Below are 24,469 nucleotides of genomic sequence, written 5' to 3'. Positions count from 1 at the left end.
GCACCCCACCACTGTGTCTATAATAAGTAACTCTAATCACTGTCCTGAGAACCTCGAAATTCCCGAAGTGCCGAGTGAAAAATCACACGTTCTCCTGCTCCTTTCCCGAGGAAAAATGGAGCCTTTTAGCACCAGCAAGTGTGGGAAACCCCTGTTGGCAGAGGGTCTGGTGAGACCCATCCTAAATAACCCAAACACTGCCTGCTCTCATTCTTGGCACCAGAGACATCCAGTGCAGATCCGACCCTAAACCTTTGTCCTGGTGCGGTGACAAAGCCGAGGTGCATTTCCCAGATGGAAAAAGCCTCGGATCCCTGCACCCTCATGTCACGTCCCTGGTTGCAGTGGCGGTGTTCTTGCCACTGTTTGCAGACTCAATAAATTAAACTCCATTTCGCTCTCTCCTGGGAGACTTTAACCCCCGGGGAAGCGCGATTCCCACAGACCCCACTCTTGCTCACCCTCGGGCTCGCTGGAGGGAAGGGCAGTCAGGGATGGAGGGTGATGATTAATTAATTAATCTGTGTCCCAGCCTCAGCCTGAGCCCTGGCTGATCCATCCCCAGGAGCCGGACAGAGAGGCGCCAGGGAGGGACAATCCCGGCTGCTGCCCAAGTCCCCAGGGAAGAGGAGCATTCCCCAAGGGAGCTGCAGCACCTCCAAAATGGTTCTTTTTGGGTGGGGTGGCAGATGGATCCGGCCCATGGGAAAGCTGCCAGCACGGACAAGCAGGAGCACCCTCAGGAATTTGGGATATTCTCCAGCCCTCATTGTCTGAGTAGCCCTGGCTCTACCAGGTGAGTCCCCATGTACCTGAGAGATCCTGCACACGGGCTGGGAAGGGAAAAGGAAGAACTGGAAAACCAAGATCCCTGTCCCGGTGTCACTGACCTCTCCCTGACCCCATCACACCCTATGCCAGGGCAAGTCCAGCACATCTCCCCAGCTCCAGGAAGGGAGACAGATGAGATTTTGGGGTGGGCTGGGGGGAGCAGCACATTCCCAGGGAAGGGGAAGACCCCGTTGTTGCTTTCTCTGCCATGAGCTCAAGGACAGGGAGACCCCCCCTCATTCCCCAGCCACCTGGGCAGAGGATGGAGGTGGCTGAAGGGACCCCTTGGTGGCATCCGGGGTGACCCAGGGAAGGAGAAAGCCCTTCCCGGTGGCCCACACCCCTCCCTGAGGAATCCAAGCTATGCAGGGAGCAGAGGTCACGGCAATCAGGTGCGGTGTAAAAGGGGAAGATAAAACCCCATAAATCAGGCTGTGGGAAGAGGAGGAGGGCACAAGTGCACAGAGCTGCAGGAGGATGGTACCAGGACCCCCCCCCCCCCCACCCCGGGCAGAGGGAGGGGGGAGCTGAGGGATAACCTGGGCTCTGGAGCAGCCTGGAGAGGGGGGATGGCCAGGGAAAGGGGAGCTGAAAGTATCCTCAGTGGGAGGAGTCACTTGCTTTTCCTCTGTGTAAAAAAAACCCAACAAAACAACAACAAAAAAGGAAAACGTGGGGGGGAAAACCAGAAGCAGTGGGTTAGGTATAGAAAAAAAGCCCTCAAAATACCATTTTGCTCCAGTTTTAGTCTATTTTGTTTTAATATTGTTCCTTCGTGGAAGATGGAGGAGATGCAAAACTCTCCTTGCAAAGGAAGGATTTTAAAACCTGTCATCATTTTTCTGCTTCGACAGGAGACCCCCTCCCTAAGGCTGGAAGCTCCGTTGTGCAAGCGTTCATCCCTGTGGCTCCAGCTTTCCACATGACCCTGCATGTCCATCCGTCCTGCTCCTGGCTTAGGGAGATGATGGATGGATGGACGGATGGATGAATGGATGGACATCTTGGCGACAGAGCTGGTGACCTGCTCCTCTTTCCTGAGCCCTCCAGGTGAAAACAAGTATCCAGACACATTTTTTGGGACACGGGAGTAGGAATAAGCTCCTGGTGAAAATCCATATTAATCCACATCATGTGGGACCATGAGGGTGGTGACAAACCCACACCAGACGCTCTGGATCTCATCCCACCTGGTCTGGTCAGAGCTGGTGCACCCTGGGACAGATGATCCCAATAGAGGTGATCCCAATCGAGGTGATCCCAATAGAATCCCAGTGAATCCACAGCAGGATACCGAGAGCCAGCTCCCGTGCAAAGTGAGGAGGAAAACGTGAGCCTGCCCCGTCTGGGGAGGAGCAGGTGGGAAACACGACCCTTGGAGCCACGGAAAATAAAGAGGGAACTGCATGGTCTCGTGGCTTTCAGCTTGATTTCACACACAGTGGGATCTTAAAATGCACCTTCCCAGTCCTGAGAAGCTCGGGAGCCTCTGGCCAGTCTCACCCAGCCTTGGTGAGGAGCGGGAGCCTCGCTGACACGGAACGCCCACGAGCCGTGCGAAAATAGGTGACTCGCTGGAGGAGCAAGAGAAAAAGCTATAAATATCCTGAGTGAGGGAAGAATTCATCACTCACTCAGCGCTTATTTTACATCCCAGAGAGCTGTTACACAAACCCCTGCCACGGAGAAAGGCCCGGGCATGAATCACTCCCCGTGAGATATCCAAGAATCCAGCCACAGAGGCAAAACCCAAAGGGACCCGGGCAGCCTTGGAGCCTCTGTTCCGACCACGTGCTCCTGTTCATATTCATCCAGGAGACACCCTTGTCCTTTTGGGAAAGATATCCGGGGGTAGAGAGGAAAGAACATCTCCCTTTGAAGGGCTTCTAATTCAAAAAGACTGAAGGGGAGCAGTGACCAGAGCCCAGGTACCATCCCCAGCCTAAAGGATCAGGGGAAAGGTTTTTTTAAGAGAAAATAGAAGAGAGAGGGATCAGCATCACAAGCCCATCTCCCTTCCTCCATGGGCTCCCACTGTGCCTTGCCTGACTTTTCCAGCCTGCAGGGATAACTGCAACTCCCTGTTCAAAGCCCAATTCATGGATTCGGGGAATCACAGAATGGTTTGGGGTGGAAGGGACCTTAGAGATCATCTTGTTCCACCCCCCTGCCACGGACAGGGACATCTTACTTCCCCCTCTTACCTCCTTGATGGAGAGGAGAAAAGGAGCAGCTAAAAGTTAAAGTGTGAAGGCTGTGGGGATGAAACCTGTTCTCCCCAATCCAGGATCCCAGATAAGGTAGATGCCTGGAATAACCCAAATAGCTGAGATAACCTCTGGGCTGGGGCCTGGCATGTCCATCCATCACTGACCCGGGGCCAGGAGCCTGCTCTGACCTGACCCAAGCCTCCACACACCGCAGCCACTCCTCCACCTTGCAGATCCCAGCGTTGCTCCAGGCAGGGTCAAGGTCTCGGAATCCTGAATCCGTGTAGGGGAGGGTCATGGGCGCTGAGCCTGGTGACTCTGAGCTGTGCTGGAGAGCTCTGCTGGAGCAGCCAAGCCCACCCTGAAGGCAGTGGGATGGGGTGAAATGGGTTCTGACCAGCCTGGCACACAGGGGAAGGGTTGGCAGTGCCCAAGGTGGGTCACCAGCTGTGCTGTGGAGATTCTCCAGTGTCTTTGCTTATGGGACACCCCTGAGCTGGTGGGATGCTGCTCTCCAAAAGGTCAGGAATGGGCTGTGGAGGGGGCTCTGGATGAATTTATTCCCCCTGGTGAGCTCATGTCTTGGCAGGACAAAGCTGCAGATGAAGCTGAGCGGTTTCTCATCGGTCTCATCCGTGCCTCAAGCAATGCTGCCTGCTCCTTTTCTCCAGGTGGAGATAGTGAGGGTCTGTTTTCCAGCTCCTCCTCATTTTCTTATCTCTTTTCCCACTTCCCCAAAGCCTTCGAGGGCTGCAGCCAAGTCACCTCTGAAGTATGAGCCCATGTTCACCACCAGGTCAAACTATTCCCCAGAACAATCGTGGTTAAAGCCGAAGCTGAAGCCCCACAGCTTCCCTCCCCTGGAATTCCAAGGGTGGAGAGCCCTGGGAAGGGAGGGCAGCTCTGCTGACAACACGGAGGGGGTGGGTGGGATGGGAAAAATGGATCAGAGGTGTATTTGCTCATTGTGGGCTCTTCAGTGCCTCTTGCAAGGAGAGGCTCAGAGCGCAGGGCAGGCGCCCACAGGAGGCTGCAGGAGCCAGCAAGCTCTGCTCCTGTCATCATTCCTCCCGGGAAAAACAGCTTCCAGCAGCCTTAATTGGGCTTCCCTCATAAATCACCTTGATGTCACCCAGGTGCAAGCGCTTCCCAGGTTGGCATGTAAAGGCATTCCCTGTTTTCATCCCGCTCCATTCTTCACCTGACCTCTCAGAGGCCCTGTCCCCAAAGCCCCAGGGAGATCCCAGGAGCCCTGCTCTTCCAGGAATGTCGGCTATCCTGGGATGTTGTGCCCTGCTCTACACACACATTGATGCTTTGAGAGCATCAATGCTAGCAGCCAGCCACAGCACCTAGTTTCCTCTCCTAGCTTAGTCATTCTTCCCAAATTTCCTTCTTTTGTGTAGGGATTCCCTCTGTTTCCTGCTACAGGCTTCATTTTCCCTGTGCTAGAAGCACTCGGCATTATTTGTGCTGCCAGGGAGGCCGGTTCGTGTGTTCAGCTATTTTTATTCCTCCTGCCGTAGCATCTAAAGAATTGTTTTTCCAGAATAATCTCTGCGGGTCAGGAAGGGAAAGAAATCATCTTGGATACAGCTGAATGGATTGAAAGCGGTTTCCTACACAACAGGACCCCATCATCCTGCTGAGGTCTTTAATATTGATGCTCCATGACTCGATGATCCTTGTGGGTCCCCTTCCAGCTGAGCATATTCCATGGGTTCACTGGCAGAAATTCAAAGCACAGCCATGTTCTTTAAGACTTCAGGTCCAGGTGTCAGAGGTGCCAATCCTGGGGGAATTGTGGGGGATCCACTGCACCTCTGAGGACTGAAGGGTTTTGGTTTCTTTCCAGACCTATTAAACCTCAACTGAGCATCCCACAAAATTGCTCTCGCTTTCAGCGTGTCCAGGCCTGGCACCAGGAAACAAGCCCTGCCCCTGGCAGGGAAGTTGGAATGAGGCGATCTCTAAAATCCCTCCCAGCCCAAACCAGACTGCGATTCTGTGATCAAGCCTCTGCAAACATGGATTCCTTTCGGAAAGGATAATCAAAATATTTCTGGGCTCAGCTCATTCTCCATGGCTGCATCAGCGTTTGGGGAGTCAGGCTCCCTTTTGCTGCTCCTTGGAGGCAGCGTGGCCGTGCTGCAGCAAACCCAGCCTTGCCCACCAGCGTGGGATGTGTGGAGCATCCCTCATGCTCTGCCTGCAGGGACACGCCTGGAATTCCTGCTCCAAGCCAGGGACTGGCTGCTTCTGGCAAAGCTGTGCCAAGGAGACGAAGCTTTGCCAGCTCCTGTTCCCTGGCTCCTTCCTCTGGGGTCATTCTGGTCCCAGCGAGCCCCTGTGCCAGCCATCCCTGCTCCAGGAGGGATCCCTACCCAGCTCCACAGGGATCAGCCTCCAGCTGGTGGGTAATGACACAGGGGGCGAGTCCAAACTGCAGCACCCTCCTCAGTTGCCTCTGTGGGTGCTCGTAAGTCCAGGCTGTGCTGAGCCCAAGTGCCAAAACGTGTTCTCCTCATTGCATTCAACCAAAAAATCCCCACGGTTGCTCCTGAGGGAGGACATCCCCCTGCTTGAAGTGCACATCTGGATCAGGAGGAGAAGCAGCAAATGTGTGGAGATTTTCTGGAGAAGAACAGCCTTTTCTGGGTATTGATGCTGTCTCTCATTTGTGGGACACGCCTGAAGGTCTGAGTGTGCCTTAAACATTCCAAGCTTTCAAAACGCTGTCTTTTTCCTCATAGTAGCTTTCAAAAGGCTGTCTTTTTCGTCCTAGTTGGTGTTTGGAAGATGGCACATTCCAGAGCTTCTTTCAGCACCAGTCAGGTTTAAAACTGAGCCTTTTGCCCTCAAGAGTGTGAGCAGCCTGGAGCTGTTGGTTGAGAGGAATCCCTCCAGCAGTCCCTGGTCGGTGACCCTTGGTGCTCCCCTCAGTCTGCCAGAGCTGGAGAAGTGCTGTTTTCCAGCTGCAGCTCCTTCTTGGATCGCATCCTCACTCCCCAGCTGCTCCCTGGCCAAGGGTCTGGTCAGCTTTGAGGGCGACCCTGACTCTCCCTCCTCATGCCCACAGCACATCCCAGTCGGATCCAGCCTTGGACCAGCCTCAGTTTTGCCCTTTCCCTCCTGTTGTCACCATGAGGGCTCCCTGCTGGACATCTTATTCCCATCAGGACTCATCCCAAACCTTCTGGGCCCATGGCCCAGCTCAGCTCTGGGCTCAGGGTGTGTGGCAAACCCAAACGAGCCGTCTGGCCACAGTAGCTCTCTTAATCCTCCTCTGGCCTCTTCTTCCCTGTCCAGGCATCATCTAAACCCTGACCCAGCCCTGCTTTGATCATTTATTCACAGGCTGGACAGATTCTCTCCGTTACGAGCTACAGGCCTCTAATTGGATTGAGGGCCAGGCCTGCACCTTCCCCTGTAATTTAGCTTTAATTAATGCCCATTTATTATTAACTGTTTTCAGCTGGGCTTAGGCTTAATATCAGCTGGTTATTACCCAGAGGCCAGCACGGATTGTTTTCATCTCCTTTATTACCCATTTCAGTAATTTTCCCCCCTCCCCTGCTGACAGATGCCCACAGAATGTGCACGATCAGCATAAAGGATCCCTGTGAAGGAACAACGGGGCTTTCAAAGCCACCAGAGCCCGAGGAAATCCTCCCCACATCCCCAGGTCAGTGCCCAAGGCACGTGGACAAAGGAAAATCCCCCTGTGTTCCGCAGGAGATACACAGTTTATATTTTTTTTACTGATGCACCAAATCTGTAGATGAGGGTGGAAATTACCCGGGAGCAATCTTGAAAGAATTGGGGCATTTTTGTGTTCTTTTATATTTTCCCTTTTCTCATTTCGGGCTTTAAGAAAAAAAAAAAATTAAAAAAAAAAAAGGAAGAACAGAAAAAGAAACCTTTCCTTCTACTTCCTTTTATCACATTTCCCTCCCCACCCCCTCCCAAAAAAACAAACTAGCAGTAGTGAAAGTATTGTACCACAAATCCAAAAAAGCAGCAATATTTAGGAGAGGCCTTCAGAGCATGGATTAAAAAATAGGGAGCTGAAGAAGGGAGAGGAAAGGTTGAAAAAGCCCTCTAGCTCCAGCCATGAACCTAAACACTGCCAGCTCCACCAAAGCCATGTCCCCACGTGCCACAAGCCACACTCCGAACACTTCCAGGGATGGGCATTCCGCCATTGCCCTGGCCACGCTATCCAGGAGGCAATTTTTCCTGATATCCCATCTAAACTGTCCCTCCTCCAGCTTGGCCAAGAGCATCGAGTGTGCAGGGCACTGATAAAACTCCTCAGAGCTCGCGGTGGGCTCTGGTGCCAACACCAGGCACCAGATCAAGCAGAAGTCTCTACTGCAAACGGTGACAGTGACAATTTTTGAGGGAAAGCAGCAGTGGTGAAGGTGAGACGAAGAACTGAGGCATGGGGAGGCCCCGTGCTCCCCTGTTGGGGGTGGGAGGACATTTTGAGAAAGGTCAGGAAGCGTTAGAGGAGCAAAAACATCCCCAAGGAGGGATGCAATGTGTGGCTTGCAGGTAAAAAGCCAGTGACAACTGCTTGGGTTTGACATTTCCCCCACCCTCAGGGGATATTTCAGTTCAAGGGGATGTTTCAGTTCACTGTTTCTCGGCAATTGTTGTGAAATTGGCAGTTCTTGCCCCATTTAGTGTTCTCTTCTCCCTGCTTTGCACTGAGGTTGCAAAATTGGCCTCTGGTTCTTGGTGGGGAAAGAAATCGACACTCCAGAGTTTCCAGGACTCCAAATCCCACCTTGCTCCCAACCTCCCTTTGCCCCAGGGGCCTGGGGGACACCGAATCTCCTTAAAACCTTGGCAGCAGCTGGGTGAGAGCAGGCAGAAGTCACTTCAAGCGGGTCAGGATGCCAGGGGACACCCCAGGCACGTGGCCTCGTGGAAATGGGAAAACGGGAAGGAGGGAGAAGTCTGTGGAGTGTTAAACCATCCCATCCCCACCGCAGCGTGAGAGCTGCCCTGGGACAATTACCTTGAGCCGAGAGCATCATCCAGCCGGGAGCTCTCTTCCCTGCGAAGGCCTCATTTGCTTTAATTACTCTCATTTGGAAGTCAATGCAGAGCGGCTTTCCTGGAGACGCCTGCCTGGAGCAGCCCTGGAGGAACTGGAAAACAACGGGAAATGTTTTCAGTTGCTTATCAGCCCCCTCAGGCTCGACGAAAAAACTGGGGAAATGCATCAACAAAACACTCGAAAGATGTTTTCTAAAGATGTTTTGCTCTTACCCAGGCTTTCAGCACAGTCAATTTCCCAGCCCTCAAGGCTGGAAAAAATCAGAGACCCATCGTCATCATCATCATCAAAGGATTTGGGTTGGGAGGCACCTTCAGAACCACCCAGTCCCTCCCCCTGCCATGGCCAGGGACACCTTCCACTATCCCAGGCTGCTCCAAGCCCCATCCAACCTGGCCTTGGACACTGCCAGGGATCCAGGAGCAGCCCCAGCTGCTCTGGGCACCCTGTGCCAGGGCCTGCCCCCCTCCCAGGGAACAATTCTTTCCCAAAATCCCATCCATCCCTGCCCTCTGGCAGTGGGAAGCCATTCCCTGTGTCCCATCACTCCAGGAGAGGACAGAAACCATAAATACTGGACGCTGCCAGTCCCAAGGGCTTTTTGGTAGCCAGGAGCAGCCTGGGTGAAGGTCCAGCGTGTTTTCATCCACAGCAGCTTGGGCTACCAAAGCAGTGGCTGCCTGTGGCCACAGCAGTTTATTTTGGGAGATCTAGAAGGCATGAGATTTGGAAAGGAACAGCACACTGGCAAGGAAGGATTTCTGAAATATTTTCTAGCCCTCTAAAAACAAATTAAAACTATTAAAACAAAAAGCTGATGTTGCAGCAAAATGTCACTACACGGGGAAAGAAAAATCAAGAGCAAGCCAGGCCTGTCCCCACTCTGTTGTCCCCCTCCTCCCTGAATTCCTTCAGAGCTGGAGCAGCGACTGCCACGATCTCTGGCTCTCCTGGGTATGAATTCACCAGGTTTCAGCCACTTCCAAGCCAGACTCTGAAAATAAGCTCTGCGTGGCCTTGCAGGTGACCCAGAACAAGCAGCAGAGCAGGGTTTGGATCACAGCTTTTAAATCCTGGCTCTGCAGCTGCCAGCGGCCCTTGTCACCAGCTGATAACCAGAAGGGCTTGATGTGGCACTGTTTACCAGTGCCCTGGAACGATGCCCTGTCCTGCGGGAAGCAGATGGCCAGCGCGGATCTGGGCATCCCCTCGGCTTGTTCGAAGCACTCTGCGTCCAAGGCCTCTCCTGGCATGACCCGACACATCCCGACGGTCCTCCTGCACGGCAGGAGCTCTGCAGCAGCTTTCTGTGGCCCCTTTTCCCCGTTTAGGCAAAACCTGGGAGCGGTGGAGCTGCGGTTTGCGTTTCCTGACGCCTCGTGCCGCAGGCGCACGCGGTCCCTGCGACGGCAAGGATGGAGCCTGGAGAGCGGCGTCGCTGGGAAGCGGATTTTGGGGAGCTGGAAACGCGCCTGGGGGCACAGCCTTGCTGTCTGCAAGCCTTCTCCCACGCTGCTCCTCCTCGGGGAAACAGCCTGCCCGAGGCGCATTTCTCACCTCGCCAGCCCTGGGAGGGGAGAGGCACAGACGGCAGCCAGGGATGGAGGAGAGGAGCTCCGAGGTTGCTGTGGTGCCCGCTCCGTGCTGGGCCAGCGGCTCCATCCTGTTCCCTGCCAGGACCTGCTGCTCCTGGCAGCCAGGAGGCTCTGGCGCCTGGCACCGCGCCCGTCTCGGAGCAGAGAAATGGTCCAGTGGCTCCTCCTCACTCCAGTCTCTCCAGGGTTAACAAGGAAAGCTGAAGCTGCTTGGAAAACTGGGCATGCTGGCATCTTGCAGGGCTGCAGGGCGGCCCAGGCACCTGATAAAGCCAGTGCCGGTCCTCCAGTGCTGGGAGCATCCTCCCGTGAGGCTGGAATTCCTGCTGGCCTTTTGTCCCCGCTCCATTTGCCATTAATTGCTCCTGGCGACCAGCAGGAAGATTTTCAAAGCCTTGGCACGTGGCTGGGAGAGCCTGGAGTGGGCACAGGCAGCTTGGAACCCACCCTCGCTCTGCAAACAGAGGTGTTTCCCTTTCTCAGAGCTCCCAGCCTTTCCCAGAGTAATTTCCAGGGTCAGAGTGGCTGGGTTTGGGATCTGGGGACAGCACACTGTCCCTGCATCAGAGACAGGGCAAAAAAAGCAAGAAAAGCAACAAATGAAAAGGGTGGTGAGCCCTGGCACAGGGTGCCCAGAGCAGCTGTGGCTGCCCCTGGATCCCTGGCAGTGCCCAAGGCCAGGCTGGACACTGGGGCTTGGAGCAGCCTGGGACACAGGAAGGGGGTGGAACACGATGGGCTTTAAGGTCCATTCCAAGCCAAGCCATTGTGGGATTCCATGGAAAACGAAGCCTGGTCATTCTGACACAAAGGCAAGCAGGCATGGAAACGTGCCCTCCAACCTTCTGGATCACTTCTCCTCTCCAAGGCGGGTGTCGTTCTGTATTCCGCTCCCTCCACCTCCCCGCTCCTGCCCCAGCACAGGGAGAGCTCCTGAAATAGCTGCTCCTGAGCAGCTTTAGTTTGGATGCCAATCACTGGTATTCTACAAGAAGAGCTCTGGCTTGGAGAGCTATCCTGCCAGACCTGTTCCAGCTGATTTCCTCACAGAGCTGAAGTCCTTCCCACAAAAACCTCCGGCTGCAAACCAGGGTTCGCCTCCTTTCTTTCTCCATCGCTCCAAACCCGTGCCCCTCCTCATTTGCCTCCTTTTATTTCCCTTCCCTCACATCAGCACTTACTGAGGAGCGCTGTTAATAAGATTTATGGCTGAATATCCTCTGGCATCCAGGTCATTCCAAAGGCACTTGCTGGTCCGGTTTGAAAAGCAAACAGCTCCCCTCACCATTCCCCTTCCGGCCCTGCTACCTGAATTCCCTAAGACAAACCCTGTGGAAGGTAAATATTTGGTCCTGGCTCCAAAGCTTTCAGGCTCTCCTCTCCGTGGGGGGGATCTGGGCAGGGTTAGGGATGCCTTTTCCCATGCCAGGGGTTCACTGGGGCACTGCTGAGGACCAACAGAGCAGGGCAAGAGGGAGAAATGGGAGCACCGTGGCTCTGCAGGAGCCTGGAATCACCAAACCAGAGTAATTCTGTCTGAAAGGATCCCTCCTCTAAACTCCTACCCAAAGGTAAGGCCAGCTGGATCCAGTTGCTGCGTCCAGCTGCTCTTGGACCATCTCCAGGAAGAAACTGGATTTGTAGGAAGATATTGCTTCTCGGGGAGGATTTTCTCAGGTTCTCAAACTCTGCACGAGCAGGAAACATTGAGAGCTTGTCCAGGAGTAAATTAAAATAAGACAACCTCTGCCTGCAGCCAGGAAAGCAGAAAATGGGGGTGAAATAGCTTCTCCAAGAGTAATTAAGCAGCAAAGTGACGGAATGGGGGAGACAGGCGAGGTTAAATCCATGCCAGGGATCCTGTGGCAGCAGCGCCGCCAGGTAAAACCTTCATGGGCTTTCACACTGAACAGCAAGTAGGGGAAATCCGAGTTTCATCTGCTCCAGTGACTGGGGAGTGGGAATTTGCAGATAACAGAGCAGGGGTGTTTCAAAGAGCCGTGTTTGTGGAATGGTGTGGGTCGGGAGGGACCTTAAATCTCAGCCAGTGCCACCCCTTGCCATGGGCAGGGACACCTTCCACTAGCCCAGGTTGCTCCAAGCCCCGTCTCCAACCTGGCCTTGGGCACTGCCAGGGATCCAGGGGCAGCCACAGCTTCTCTGGGAACCTGTGCCAGGGCCTGCCCACCCTCACAGGGAAGGATTCCTTCCCTATATCCCATCCAACCTTCATCCTTCTCTGGCAGTGGGAAGCCCTTCCCCCTCGTCCTGTCATTCCAGGCCCTTATCCAAAGTTCCTCCGCAGCTCTCTCACGGTGTTTTTCTGCACATGGGCCACGTCAAAGGGACCTTTTATCACCAAACCAGGGTACCCAGCTCCCCAAAGTGTGGTGATAACTCACAGGACCACGATGGAAGGACGGGGGCCTTTCCCTCAGCTCCAGGTCTTCCTGGAAACTTCTCTGTGAAGCAACAGAAGGAAAACCAGTGCCAAAATGTAAGCTGAGAAAGCACCCAAATCTCTAATCCATGGGCACAGCCCAGGGCACAGCCATGGGATGGGAAATTTGTATCATCTGCCAGCAAAAAGCAAATTGAAGGGAACTCCATTTTGCACCTTGCAGAATGTCCTGCTGCCTGCTGGGATATATTTTTGTTTTAAGGTTTGTTAAAGTGTTTCCTAGAGGGTGAAGCCTTGTTCCCTGCTCCCCCGTCCAGGGATTCCTGTGCACTCTTCCCCCTCCTTTTCTATCAGTGGCAGGCTTTGTGATACTTTCGGGGCACCTTGGGGACACGGTTTAGTGGTTGGACTCGAGCTTCGAGGGCTTTTCCAGCCTTAGTGGTGATTCCATGGTCTTGGTCCTCTTAGGAAATCCTGTGGATTTTATGCTCTGCTGCAGGGCTCGCCCAGAGCAGCAAGCAGGGGGATCCTCCATCCTGGAATTGTCCTGCCAGGCCTTCGGGGCCGGGGATCAGAGGCAGGCAGAGGAGGCCAGCAGGAATGGCACGCTCCAGACGGCCCATCTGCAATGCAGAGCCATCAGGGAGTGACTCCGTGGCTCTGCTGATGAGCACTCCACGGGCAGTTTTCCCTTTCACCGAGGGCACTCCCTTGGAACGAGCACTTGGCAGCGGATGAGGGAGGAATGAGATGGCTCTAATCCCGTAATTTAATTAGAGCTGTGTGGAACTGCCTAACGAAAAGCCCATTTCCTGAGCAGGCTGCAGTGCTGGCAGCCGGGACCCTCCTGCTCCTGCTCTTCCACCCTGCAGTGCTTTCTCACCCCTGCCCTATCTCCTGCTTTCCCTTCCCATGGGTTTTAGCGTGGGCTGGGACCCTCTCAGCTGTTCACCCTCACTGGACTAACTGGAGCGGTCTGGTGGGCAGGGGAAGGGCAGGAGCTCTGGTTTCATCCCACAGAGGCAGGAGGTGGCAGTGGAAATCTAAGTTCCAGGTCTCCTTTTTTGCAACCGAGCAAAAAATGTTGGCCAAGACAAGACAAGGATCAGCTGAAGGAGGGTGCTGGACGGGGTCAGATCCCATCCTTCCCTGACTGAGGGGTCCTGGCAACCCCTCTCAAACCACCCCAGGAGCAGGAATCTCCTACAGGATCTCTGAATAGCCCTCCCTGATGATCACAGGGAGTAGCTCCCATATAAACCACAGAACAAGCTGGGATGGCACGGCCTGGGCATCACTTTGGAGCACAGTCAGACCTTCTTCCAGCTGGCCTCAGTGCCCAGCTTCACCTTCGTGGCCTGTGCATGTCCGTGAGGGTGGGCAGGCCCTGGAAAAGGTTGCCCAAAGAAGTTGCCCCATCCCTAGAAGTGTCCAAGGCCAAGTTAGAAGGAGCTTGGAGCAACCTGGGATAGTGGGAGGTGTCCCTGCCCATGGCAGGGGGTGGAACATGATGAGCTTTAAGGTTCCTTCCAACCCAAACGATGACGGAGCCAAAGGATCTGGGAATGAGGGACCAGCAGCCTGAGGGACCATTTGGTAAGGGCAGGAATGCATAATCCCATCCCTCCAAAGATGGGAGCAGCCTGTTGATTCCTCCTCCCTGTCTCAGGGAAAAGCTCATCCTGACCCAAAATCCGCAGTTCAGCAGGAGGTTTTGGTTGGATTCTGGCTTGACCCTGCCCCACGCATTCCTGGGCCAAGGCTCCCAGCAGCCTCCCAGGGGCTCAGCCAGACACAAAGCCCCCCTGGTGCAAACAAATTCCTGCACAGCAGCAAAATCCCAGCAGCAAAATGCCTGATTAACAATCACTGGCTCCTCTCCACCCATCCACCAGGCCCGAGCTTGCAGCGGTAATTGCTGCCCCATTATGTTTTCCGGATGCTCCAAGGTGAAATGGAGCTTTGTCCCGGAGCCCTGGGCCAGCCAGGGATGCCTCAAGCTGGTAAGCAGCTCCTCCTGCACAAAGTCCTGATGCTGGGACAAAGGCAGGGCTGGGCATCCCATCCTGCTCCTCAAAGCCTTGGCAAGAGCTCCCAGCTCCAAGGGGAAGGGGGGAATTCTGGTGTCTCGCTAAATGTCCTGAGCAGCATCCCTGGAGATGCACTGGAGACACCCTCTGGAAACACACCCAGGGGATAACGTTATCCCAGTGCCACAGAAACGCCCCTGGGAGATGTCACCGTCCCAGTGCCACAGAAACACTCCTGGGAGATGTCACCATCCAGTGCCATAGAGGCATCCCAGGAAATGTCACCATCCCAGTGCCACAGAAACACTCCTGGGAGATGTCACCATCCAGTGCCATAGAGGCATCCCAGGAAATGTCACCAATCCCAGTCCCACGGAAGCGTCCTCAGGCAACGTCTCTCTCCCAGTCCTACAGAAACACCCCTGGGAGATGTCACCATCCCAGTGCCACAGAAATGCCCCCAGGAGGTGTCACTATGCCAGTGACACCAACAAATGCAGCTGCAACTCCCCTCCCCTGGCCGGGGAAGAGCCCCAGGACAGCAGCAAAGGCATTCCACAGCTGTGGCTCGGGGCCAGGCTGCTGGAGGTCCCCCAGCTGGTTGTCACCCCAGCTCTGGGGAAGGTCCTCTGCAGGCAGCTTCCGACAGAAGCCAAAGGAAATCCCCAGCACTACCTCTCCTTCCAAGCTGAAGGCTGCTGGGAAGCTGCAGCAAGACCAAAGATTTTGCTGCTGGACTCCCAAGCTTTTCCTGATGCTGTTGCCTGGTGAGATGTGTGGCCCCAGCCTGGAGGGAGCGTCTCTCTGTGGCTCCCTGAGGAATCCCACACACAGCGCTGCCTGGATGTGGTTGAACAGGGATTCCCCTGCTGCAGAGCCCACCTTTGGCTCACCTGCAGCTGCGGGAGGGATCGGAGCCACTGCAGCATCTGAGATCTTCAGAGGAAGCAGAACAGGCAGGAAAAGACGCTGAAGGCCAGAGGGAGTTGGGAAAACTTGGCTGTGAGAACTGCTCCTGGTTTGCAACCAAAACCAGGAATGAAGGCCCATGAATCTTTTGGCTCAGGTGGGGTGATGCTCTTGGGCTGTACATGAACCACCCCGTCTCCCACAGCCCAGCCCTGCCCCAGCCTGTCCCCACCGCTCCAGGCAGGGGAAAATCAGCACCAGGCACAGCCAGGCCCCACTATTCCGGGGAAAAACCTGGGAAAGAGCTGCTCTTATGCCATCTCCCTGAATTTCTGGGTCCTCCTGAAGGACCATTATTGCTTGTAATGCATTTTCCCGAAGGATTGCCTTCCTTCCTTCCTCAAATTATTGAGGAAAAGAGTAAAGCATGGTTTGCTAACCCAGGCAGGAGGAAATTGCTCTTCTTTAGCCGAGGCTCTGAACCTCAGTGAATTCAGTGTTGTGATCTCAGCCAGCGCAGCTGTAGGAAACCACCTCGACATGTTTTGATCCCACTGCTGGTTCCCAAGGGACTCCTGGGTGAGGAGAGGCTCTAAGGATGTACCAGCTGCTCCAGCCAAACCCAAACCTCACCCAGCTGCTCTGCAAACACCAGGCAGGGCTCTTCCCACCAGCTTCCTCTTCTGCAGAGAACTTGCGTGTGCAGCTACGCCCAGCAGACACAGAGCAGCTCCAAGTTCCCTGTTCCAAAATCCCCCCCCCAATTTGCTCTGCAAGCAACTTTCAGTCCCATAAAATCACAGAATGGTGTGGGTTGGAAAGGACCTTAAAGATCATCCAGTGCCACCCCCTGCCATGGGCAGGGACACCTCCCACTGTCCCAGGCTGCTCCCAGCCCCAATGTCCAGCCCAGCCTTGGACACTGCCAGGGATCCAGGGGCAGCCCCAGCTGCTCTGGGCACCCTGTGCCAGGGCCTGCCCACCCTCACAGACAGCAATTCCTTCCCAATATCCCATCCAGCCCTGCCCTCTGGCACTGGGAAGCCATTCCCTGTGTCCTGTCCCTCCATGCCTTGTCCCCAGTCCCTCTGCAGCTCTCCTGGAGCCCCTTTAGGGCCTGCAAGGGGCTCTGAGCTCTCCCTGGATTGTTCTCTTCTCTTTTCCAGGTGAATACCCCCAGCTCTCCCAGTCTGGCTCCAGAGGGGCTCCAGCCCTTGGAGCATCTCTGTGGCCTCCTCTGGACTCTCTCCAGCCGCTCCACATCCTTCTGCTTTGACCTCAGGGCTGGACACAGCTCTGCAGCTGGGGTCCCACCTGAGCAGGGCAGAGGGGTAGAATTCCCCCCTTTCCCTGCTGCCCATGCTGTGGGATCAGCCCAGCACACGGGGGTTTTCTGGGCTGCCAATGCCTGTGGCTGGGTCCTGCTGAGCTTCTCACCACGTCCTGCTCCTCAGGGCTGCTCTCCATCCATTCCCAGCCCAGCCTGTATTTCTGCTTCTCACTGAGCCGTGCAGCACCAGGCTGTAAATTCCTTCTTCCTGCCACGAAACAAGCAGCAGGAGTGAGGGATGCAGGATTCCCAGCCAAATCCCCTGCATTCTGTCCCTTCTTTTCAGTCAAAATGCCAGCCAGGTGGAGAAGCACTGGTGGTGTTGGGATGGCCCTTTCCTGGAGACATCTCAGTCTGGAGCATTCCTCCAGGTGCATTCCTCTCTCCAGGGAATGCAAGGTGAGGAGGGGGTTCAGGAGAGGTCACAGCACCAGCTGGGGATGGAGAAAATGAGATTTATTCCCCTGCTCTGCTTCAGGCTTCGGATGAATCACGAGTGACTCAGCTGCTTTGAAACCGAGGGCAGTTGGGTCTCCGAACTGCTGAGGTGACTTTGGCACTTTGTGGCCCTCAGTGTTCCCTCCTGAGCATTGTCCCCTGATGGTAATGGGGATGGAGCTGGGGTGGGAATTCAGGTGCATTTCCCAAGGGAAGAAATCCCTCTGGGAACCCACAGCAGCCATGAGATGGGCTTGAGCTCATGGTCATCCCAGAATCCATGCCTGGGAAAGGCAATCCTGTGAGCAAGCGGTGCCTTTGGAGCCTGCAGCACCTAATTAGAAGGGAAGCTGAGGAGAACGAGAGGGGAAGAAAAAAAAAAACCCCCACCAGAAAAACAAAGGACATTTCTGAGCAATGATTGGTTTACCACAACTGCATTGCCATCCAGCCTCCGAAAATCCCAGAACAATCCCACTCCTGTGTCATCTTGTGTAGTTTCTGGAGCTAAAAGCTGCTTTTGGGAGGGATACTGCACTGTCCTGCTCCAGCAGGAAACCAAAACAGTGGATTTATCCCATCCTCTCCTGCAGGAGGAACAGTCCAGTGGGCTCTGGCAGCAACAAGGGGGTGTTTACACACATCTGCAAAGCCCTTGCAGGCCCAGGGAGCAGCCAAAGCCGCAGGCTGGCAGGGAGGCCGGCCAGGAAAGGAACTCACAGTCCTCTGGGATGCAGTAGGGGGTTGAAAAGGGAAAATGGGAGATCCAAGGAAGGAGAGATGCAGCTGTGGATGGACTAGAAAAACATGGAGAAGGAGGAGGAAGGGAGCATGTCAGAAGGAAGTAAATGAGGCAGTGGTAATTAGCCTGTCCTTCCCAATGGAAAGGTGTTTCCATCAGGAGGGTTTCCTTCAGGGACAGGACAACGTGTCCATCCAGGCCCAGTGCTCCTAACCGGTGCTCCCAGTACAAGATGGGCCACTGAGGAAGGTGCTTGGGCAACTGAGCTCCAGCTCCCTGCCCTGCCAGAGCTTTCCTGCAGGAAGCTTTGTGCCCCTGAGGGAGGGGACAAGGGCGGGCAGCCAGCCCACCTTCTCAGGTGCCAGGGGGAGAAACAACAATCCTGCTGGAACAGGAACCATCCGAGGCCTTCCAAGCTCGCCTGAAAGATTTGGGAGGGCGTGCAGGGATGTTATCACATTCCAGACTGCAGCAGCATGGCTAACCCGATATCCATCTTCCTCCTGCACCGGCTCTGACCTCAGGAGAGGCTGTGCTACTCACTTGGGATGACTAAAGCAAGCTTTGATCCAGCTTTTTCCAGCCCAGGATTGTACACACGCCACGCTCCTTCTCCAAGGAAAGGCTGGGGGGGTTGGATTTTGCCGGCTCCTCTTTCCCCAAATCAAGGGCAGTGATACCCATGCGAAAAATCACCTTGTTTTATAGCTATACAGAGAGGCTGATGTTTCCATCCAGAGTTTGGCCATCCCATAGCAGGAAATTACACCACAGGCCTTCAAAAAGAGACTGGGAAGATGAAACTGCATCAACATTTAATGGGGTAGAGAGGGACAGGGGTAGCCCGAAATTGGGTGCAAGGAAAGAGAGCCCTTGATTTTCAATGTTCCTCTCATCTAAAAGTCCCTCCTTGAGCAGCTGAAAATGCTCTTTTTATGGGATAACACCAGAAAGTCACTTCCTGCAGCTATGGGATGCTCAGAAGATGGGAAAGGTTTTTGAGCACTGGGTTTTCACAGCTGCCACCTTCACAAGTCACATCTGAAATACAAACCAGCCAAGACTGGGGAGAGCTGCGCTGCTGGGTGACCTCCAGTACCTCTGAGCTGGACTGGTCCCTGTGGGGAACTCCTGGAGATGACTAAGGGAGGAAAAGGGTACATCTGGTCTGGGCAGTGTGGTAACAGGCAGCAAATTCCCACTCCAGAGCCCGCTTGGGAAAAGGAACTCGGGATGAGCTTACATCAGACTGGGCCAGAAGAGTCTCCGTGCTGACCGAAGGAAGAGCTCCTGGCTTGTGACAGGAGGCAGAGTGACTCAGCTGTGGTGGGTGGGGGCAAGGAGAGAAGGGGATGTGGTCAGGGAGCAGGGCGTGAGTCACCAAGGAAGGGCATCTGCTGATAAGGAGCTGGATAAACGCCGGCAGAGACATCAGAAGAATATCCGAGCTGGAAGCCAAAAGCTGGAAAGAGGCAATCCTCACAGCCAGACCAACAGAGAGCTGTGAGAGCCTGTCACGGGCTTTTCCTGCCTGGCAGCTCAGCAAAGGTTCAGGATGAACATTTTCCAACAGGTGACACCACGGCCTCGTGCCTCACGTTCCATAATTTCACCATTCCTCTGGGCTAGGAGGCAGCCTTGTTCCCTGTTATATTCCTGCAGCCTCCCATCACCACGAGGGACAGACAATTCCCTCCCTTCCCAGAGGGCCCAGCCCTGCAGACTCCTCTTTGGAGCAGTTTCCTACAGGAATGCTCTTGGGCAAGAGGCAGGAGCACAGCTGAGACGTGGGACAGCACAAATCAGTTTTGCACCCTGCTACTGCCTCCTCTCCTCCATCACCCCCAAAACCTCAGCTTTGAGATCCCACCAGAGAAAATGAGGGAAAAGGGAAGGCACAAAGGAACCACCTTCACCTGGTGTGAATGGCACAGAGCGTGCAACCTACAGGGCTCAAAAACTCCCGTGGCCTCCATCCTGCAGCAGGTGAGGAACCTCAGGCCAACGTGTCCACCAAAGCACCGCGGATGAGAATTCCTTGCCAAGGCCCTGGGACATCAAGGGCATTGTGGTGCTTTGTGGTGCCCACAAGCCTGGCAGGCCATGGAGAAGCACACACTGGGGGCAGGATTCCTGCTGGATCCTTAGTCAGCACCGTGGAGAACATGGGATCACATCTCCAGCTCCTAATCTCTGCTTCCCACCGGCATCCAGCTCCCAGCTGCCCCTGCCCATGGCTAAAATCCTCCTGCAAACCTATCCTCCCCTCCCTGGCAGCTGACTAACGAGATGTGTCATGGTCACAAGGCTCCTCTGCATCGTCACTGCTGTGGCACTTCCCCTTCGGCTGGGAAATTGGAGAAGCAGTGTCCACGTGCCACAGCAGCAGGGGGGGAAGAGGTGCCTGACTCAGACAGCAGCTCTGTCCCTCCGTGTCCTTGGGGACTCATCCAGATGATCCTGGTGCTGTCCCACAGCTCTGCCACATGCTGGACCCATCGCTGAGAGGGCAGCTTATCCAAGGGAGGTGCTCTCTGTTGCTCACAGTGCCAGGGAGAGGGATCCTCACGGGAAAGGCTGAGGATGAGGCCGTGGAGACCATCTTTGGCACAGGAATTGGGGGAGACCAAAATTCCTGAGTGTGGGGAAGTCACAAACCCCCCCAGCTCAGGCAGCAATGCACGGGGACATGGGTCAGCTTCCCTGCAGGGAAATGTTATCTCCCCACAAGGAGAAAGGTATCCATTGCCAGGAGATAGGCAAGAGCAAACACAGTCTAGGAAGACCTCAGGAAACTCAGCTTTCCCCTAATTCCCGTGCCTTGGCGTGCAGTCTGACCATGTCTGTGCAGCTGTGTCATCCCAAGCACAGAACCCAGACACTTCCTTTGCCAGGAGGTTTCTCTCCCCTCCTGTGTCTCTGGAGGCTGGGACCTGAAGGGATAAGCATGAGAGCTCCTAAAACTCATGACCTGCTGACTGTACAGGTGCTTCATCAATCCAGGGCACATTCCAACTCTTTTTTTCTACCTGGATGTGTCCACTGGCCACACAGCTACATCCTCATCCTTCCATCTCCAACTGAATCGTGGAATCACAGCATGGTTTGGGTTGGAAGGAACCTTAAAAATCACCCACTTCCACCCCCTGCCAGGGGCAGGGACACCTTCCACTATCCCAGGCTACTCCAAGCCCTGTCCAGCCTGGCCTTGGGCACTGCCAGGGATCCAGGGGCAGCCACACCAATCAGGGCAAAGGAGGCTCAGTTACTCGGAAGAATAATCCCATTAAACGCTACACGCCAGGGGTGAATTCCTTTATGTCAAGCCTGTATTTGCCAGCACGAGCTGTAAATAAATATTTGATTAAGGTAATAACCCCGGTGCGAAGAAAAAAAAAAAAGAACTTTACATTACCACCTTTGAGCTGCACACAATATCTTGTGCCTGCACGGTGCAAAAATGAGACCCTCCCTCCAACCACTCGGAAGCAACAGGAATCACAATCGTGCTTTGTGGGAAAGCCCACGGGGCAGAGGGAACTGCCAAGCACGGGTACACCATTCCCAAGCACTGCTGAGGGTGCACTTCTCACCCCAAAGGCAAAGGGTGAGCGGTCCTGATCCTAAACCTCCTGCAGAGAGCAATCCCACCAGTGCAGGGATGCTCCAGCATTACTCCTGGCACTGGGAGCACTGAGTTACACAAATTAATTACTCCAGTACCACCCCAACCCCACAAAAACCAGTAGGACAGCATCAATGATGCTCCTGTGTGGCAGGCTGGGAAGGGAGCACGAAGGGAGATTCCAGGTTTGGAGAGGCTGGAGACGGAGCCAGCTGAGATGGTTGGAGGGGATGCCCGTGCACGCAGGCACAGGTGTCAGGCTGGCAAAGTGAAACCAGCAGGGTGCAATCACCTCCTCCTTGCCAGCCTCCAGCCTGCCCCAGGCATGCCCTTACACCGAGGCAGTGGTTTTCCTGGCTGGGAATGGCAGTGCTTCCACGGCATCGCCGATGGAATGTTGGATTCCCAGCCTGCTCCACGCCCAGCCCACGTTCCCATCCTGTGGCACACGCTGACCTCTGCAAGGCGGGGCACAGCTGTACCCACAGGCAGCTTTCTAACCCTGCATCCACTGTTTGGCACCTCTCTGTGCTCCTCCACACCTCTTCCACTGGCAGCTCACTCTCCCTGAGCTATTTGCTGGACGAGCTCTAACCAAACCCTTGGAGGGAGGCAGCAGAACTGCCCTCTCTGCTAAATCCATCTCCCAGGACTGCACTAGCAACATCCTCCCGTGCCTACGGCCATCCTGCGATTCGTTTCTACCCCACTTCCCCTTCCTGTGGCAGTTCACGTGGATAAGAGTCCAAGAGAACGGGCCAAGTTTGATTAAAGAGATGTTGTTAACAGATAAAAGACACAGATGCACTACCTGCATTCCATCATCTCACACTGCCTCTTCCAACGGGCCCCAAGGTCGCTCCATCCTCCCTGGGGGATGTCCAGGTCCTCTCCCCCATGCTCTCCACCGTCTCAGCTGCAGCAGTGATCCATATGCTCCTCCATGTGAGCCCAGCTGGTTAGGAAAGGTATTAATGGAGTCAGTTCCATGAGTGAAGTCAGTCCCAAACTGAATCCCTGAGCAGCTCTGTTCACCTCTGGACACATCCTGTTGTTCATCCTGTTTCCCACCCACCTGAAATTTCGGTAGCAACGCTCAGGTTTGCTCCCTTCCTCAGAAACAAAAAAAAAAAAAATCCCTTACCAATAAAAGGCATTTTGGCTGCACCTATTCAAGCTTGTGATATCAATTAGATGTTTCTCGAGCTTTTCACTCGCTCAGAACAGTGTCATAACTCACCTTGACTAAAATTGTGTCTAAGGAAGAGGTCAGAGGAGCTAAATCTGAGGGGTAGAGGCTCAAACTGGACATCAGGCCATGGTTTAGGCTGTGGGTGGCAGCATCTCTGTGTAGGAGTCAGCATTGCTGCTGCTGCATTTGGGCAAGAAAATTCCCTGTTAATGAGCTTTTTGCTTTTTAAAGATGAGCATGAAGCTGGGTCTGTAAATGGAAAATAAATTAACGGGCCCCATTCAGGCACAAGGGCCTGAAGATGCATTCTTGTGTGAAGATCATCTCTGGCAGAGCCAACGTCACCCCGTCCAAACTAGAACAGGTCCAAAACTCAGCCAAAAGTCAAACCAAACCTGCCTCGGGCTGCTGGTGATGAGCAATAACATGGATTTCTGTTCCCAAGACAAAACTAGCCCTGTCCTGCAGGGAGAGGAGAATCACGTGTTTCAGGGAGCAAAAAGCAGGATCTTGAACTGTCTGGAAGTCTGCAGCTTTGCCGATTGGGGTCCAAAAAGTGTGTGGGTGTGGCACTTGGGGACATGGTTGAGTGGTGGGTTGGGCAGTGCTGGGCTAAGGGTGAGACTTCATGGTCTTAGAGGGCTTTTCCAACCTTAATGATTCCCACAGAACAAGAATTCCTCACCCCAAACCCTCCAAGACCAAACAGCGGCATCGAATCGAGTGTATTTAACCACGGGTATATTGATTAAAGCCCACAGGCATCATCCAGAGCACGGCCAAGGAAGCTGCCAGGGACAAATCCGTGTGAGCCCACTGCAGCCATCCCTTGGGAAAGGGCAGGGATAGAAGCATGGCTGGGCATCGCAGGGCTGGAGGTTTCACTCAAGAGCAAGCAGATACAGGACGTCCTGCGAGAGAATTTCCCAGGAATGCATGGCGGGAAAGGGACACTGCCACCCCAGCAGCGTCTCAGAGGGGTCACGGCCAGGTCCTTCCTCAGGCACCGCTTCCTGACCGCCCACAGCTCTCAGCAGGGACCCCCACTGGATGGAGGGACACTAACTCAGCACCTCAGAGGCAAAAGAGCTGATGACCCTTTAAAAAACGCCTTGCAGGAGCTCCCCGGGGTGCGAGCGGCTGCCGTGCTCCTCGTGAGGCGCCGCAGATGAAGGACCAGGAGCACTCGGTGCCTCGCACATCCCACGGACAAACAGCACATCCCACTGCTGTGATTCACTCACACTCGCCAACCTGGGGAGGTGCGAGCGCTTGGGTGGCTTCCAACTCTGCCTATCTGCGCCTCGGCATCAGACCAGACGGGAAATAATTCCTGCAGACGGGGAAGGAGTTGCTCCGGGCAAGTTCTGGTGCATTAAATGGCTGGTGAAGCCTCGTGAGAGACAGAAGCCAAATCAATTAGAAGTCGAGGCTCGATGCCCTTCTTTAGCTTTGTGGGAATTTCCACCAACCTGCACTAGGAAAAGACCCCGTCTTCTTAGGAGGTGATACAAGAGTCGGGATGGAGGAGAGAGGCCCCGAATATTTGAGGTGCCTCAGCGAGGAAGCAGCTTATCCTGCTTTGTTTGGTGGTTTTGAAGATGAGCAGAGATCACTCCAGCCTAAAGCAACGCCCAGAGCAGGAGACACCATGTTGGGATTTTCAAACCAAGACACACCATCCCGGAATGATAAGAGCCAGGAGGGCAATTCCAGCAGCACAATGCCAACCTTGGAAGCCTTTCCCTGGGGTTTGATCCAGAGGCCATTTGAGTTCAGCACACAGAGACTGCAGGGCTGATGTATTACAAAGCACCCATCTCGTTTGGGTAAGTGTTGAAACACTCATCCGTTTGAAACACTGATCCCTTCTAGCACAAAATTCCAGCACGGAAGGGAACCCACAGGCTCGGCCTCTTTGACTGCCAAAGGCCAACATCCGAAAAGCACAACCCAACTTTCCCTATGTATTTCCATGAGAACAGTCTCCACAGACTGCTTGGGATTGATCCAGCGATCTCAACCATCTGCCAGCTGCAGGCTCTGGAAGCAGGTGAGGCTTGCAGCAGGTCTGCTGCCAGCACTTTGCTGCCTTCCT

General features: G+C 54.5%; 1 long non-coding RNA gene across 2 annotated transcripts in view; it reads right to left on the bottom strand.

Annotated features, from left to right (window-relative positions):
• Positions 1-1,399: 1,399 nt before the first annotated feature.
• The window catches only part of LOC120410332, a 46,035-nt gene continuing 22,965 nt past the window's right edge, over positions 1,400-24,469 (bottom strand). The window contains exons 2-4 of one of the 2 annotated variants that reach the window (XR_005602415.1): positions 21,991-22,134; positions 8,068-8,200; positions 1,400-2,405 (exon numbers count right to left, since the gene is read on the bottom strand). This is a non-coding gene — a long non-coding RNA (uncharacterized LOC120410332). The remainder of the gene's footprint in view (positions 2,406-8,067; positions 8,201-21,990; positions 22,135-24,469) is intronic. The other variant, XR_005602414.1, reaches the window with a different exon arrangement.

Source organism: Corvus cornix, chromosome 7 (assembly GCF_000738735.6).
Source record: "Corvus cornix cornix isolate S_Up_H32 chromosome 7, ASM73873v5, whole genome shotgun sequence".
Lineage (NCBI taxonomy): Eukaryota > Metazoa > Chordata > Aves > Passeriformes > Corvidae > Corvus > Corvus cornix.
Note: the sequence above shows the minus strand (reverse complement) of the source record. Positions and strands in the feature narration are given on the sequence as shown.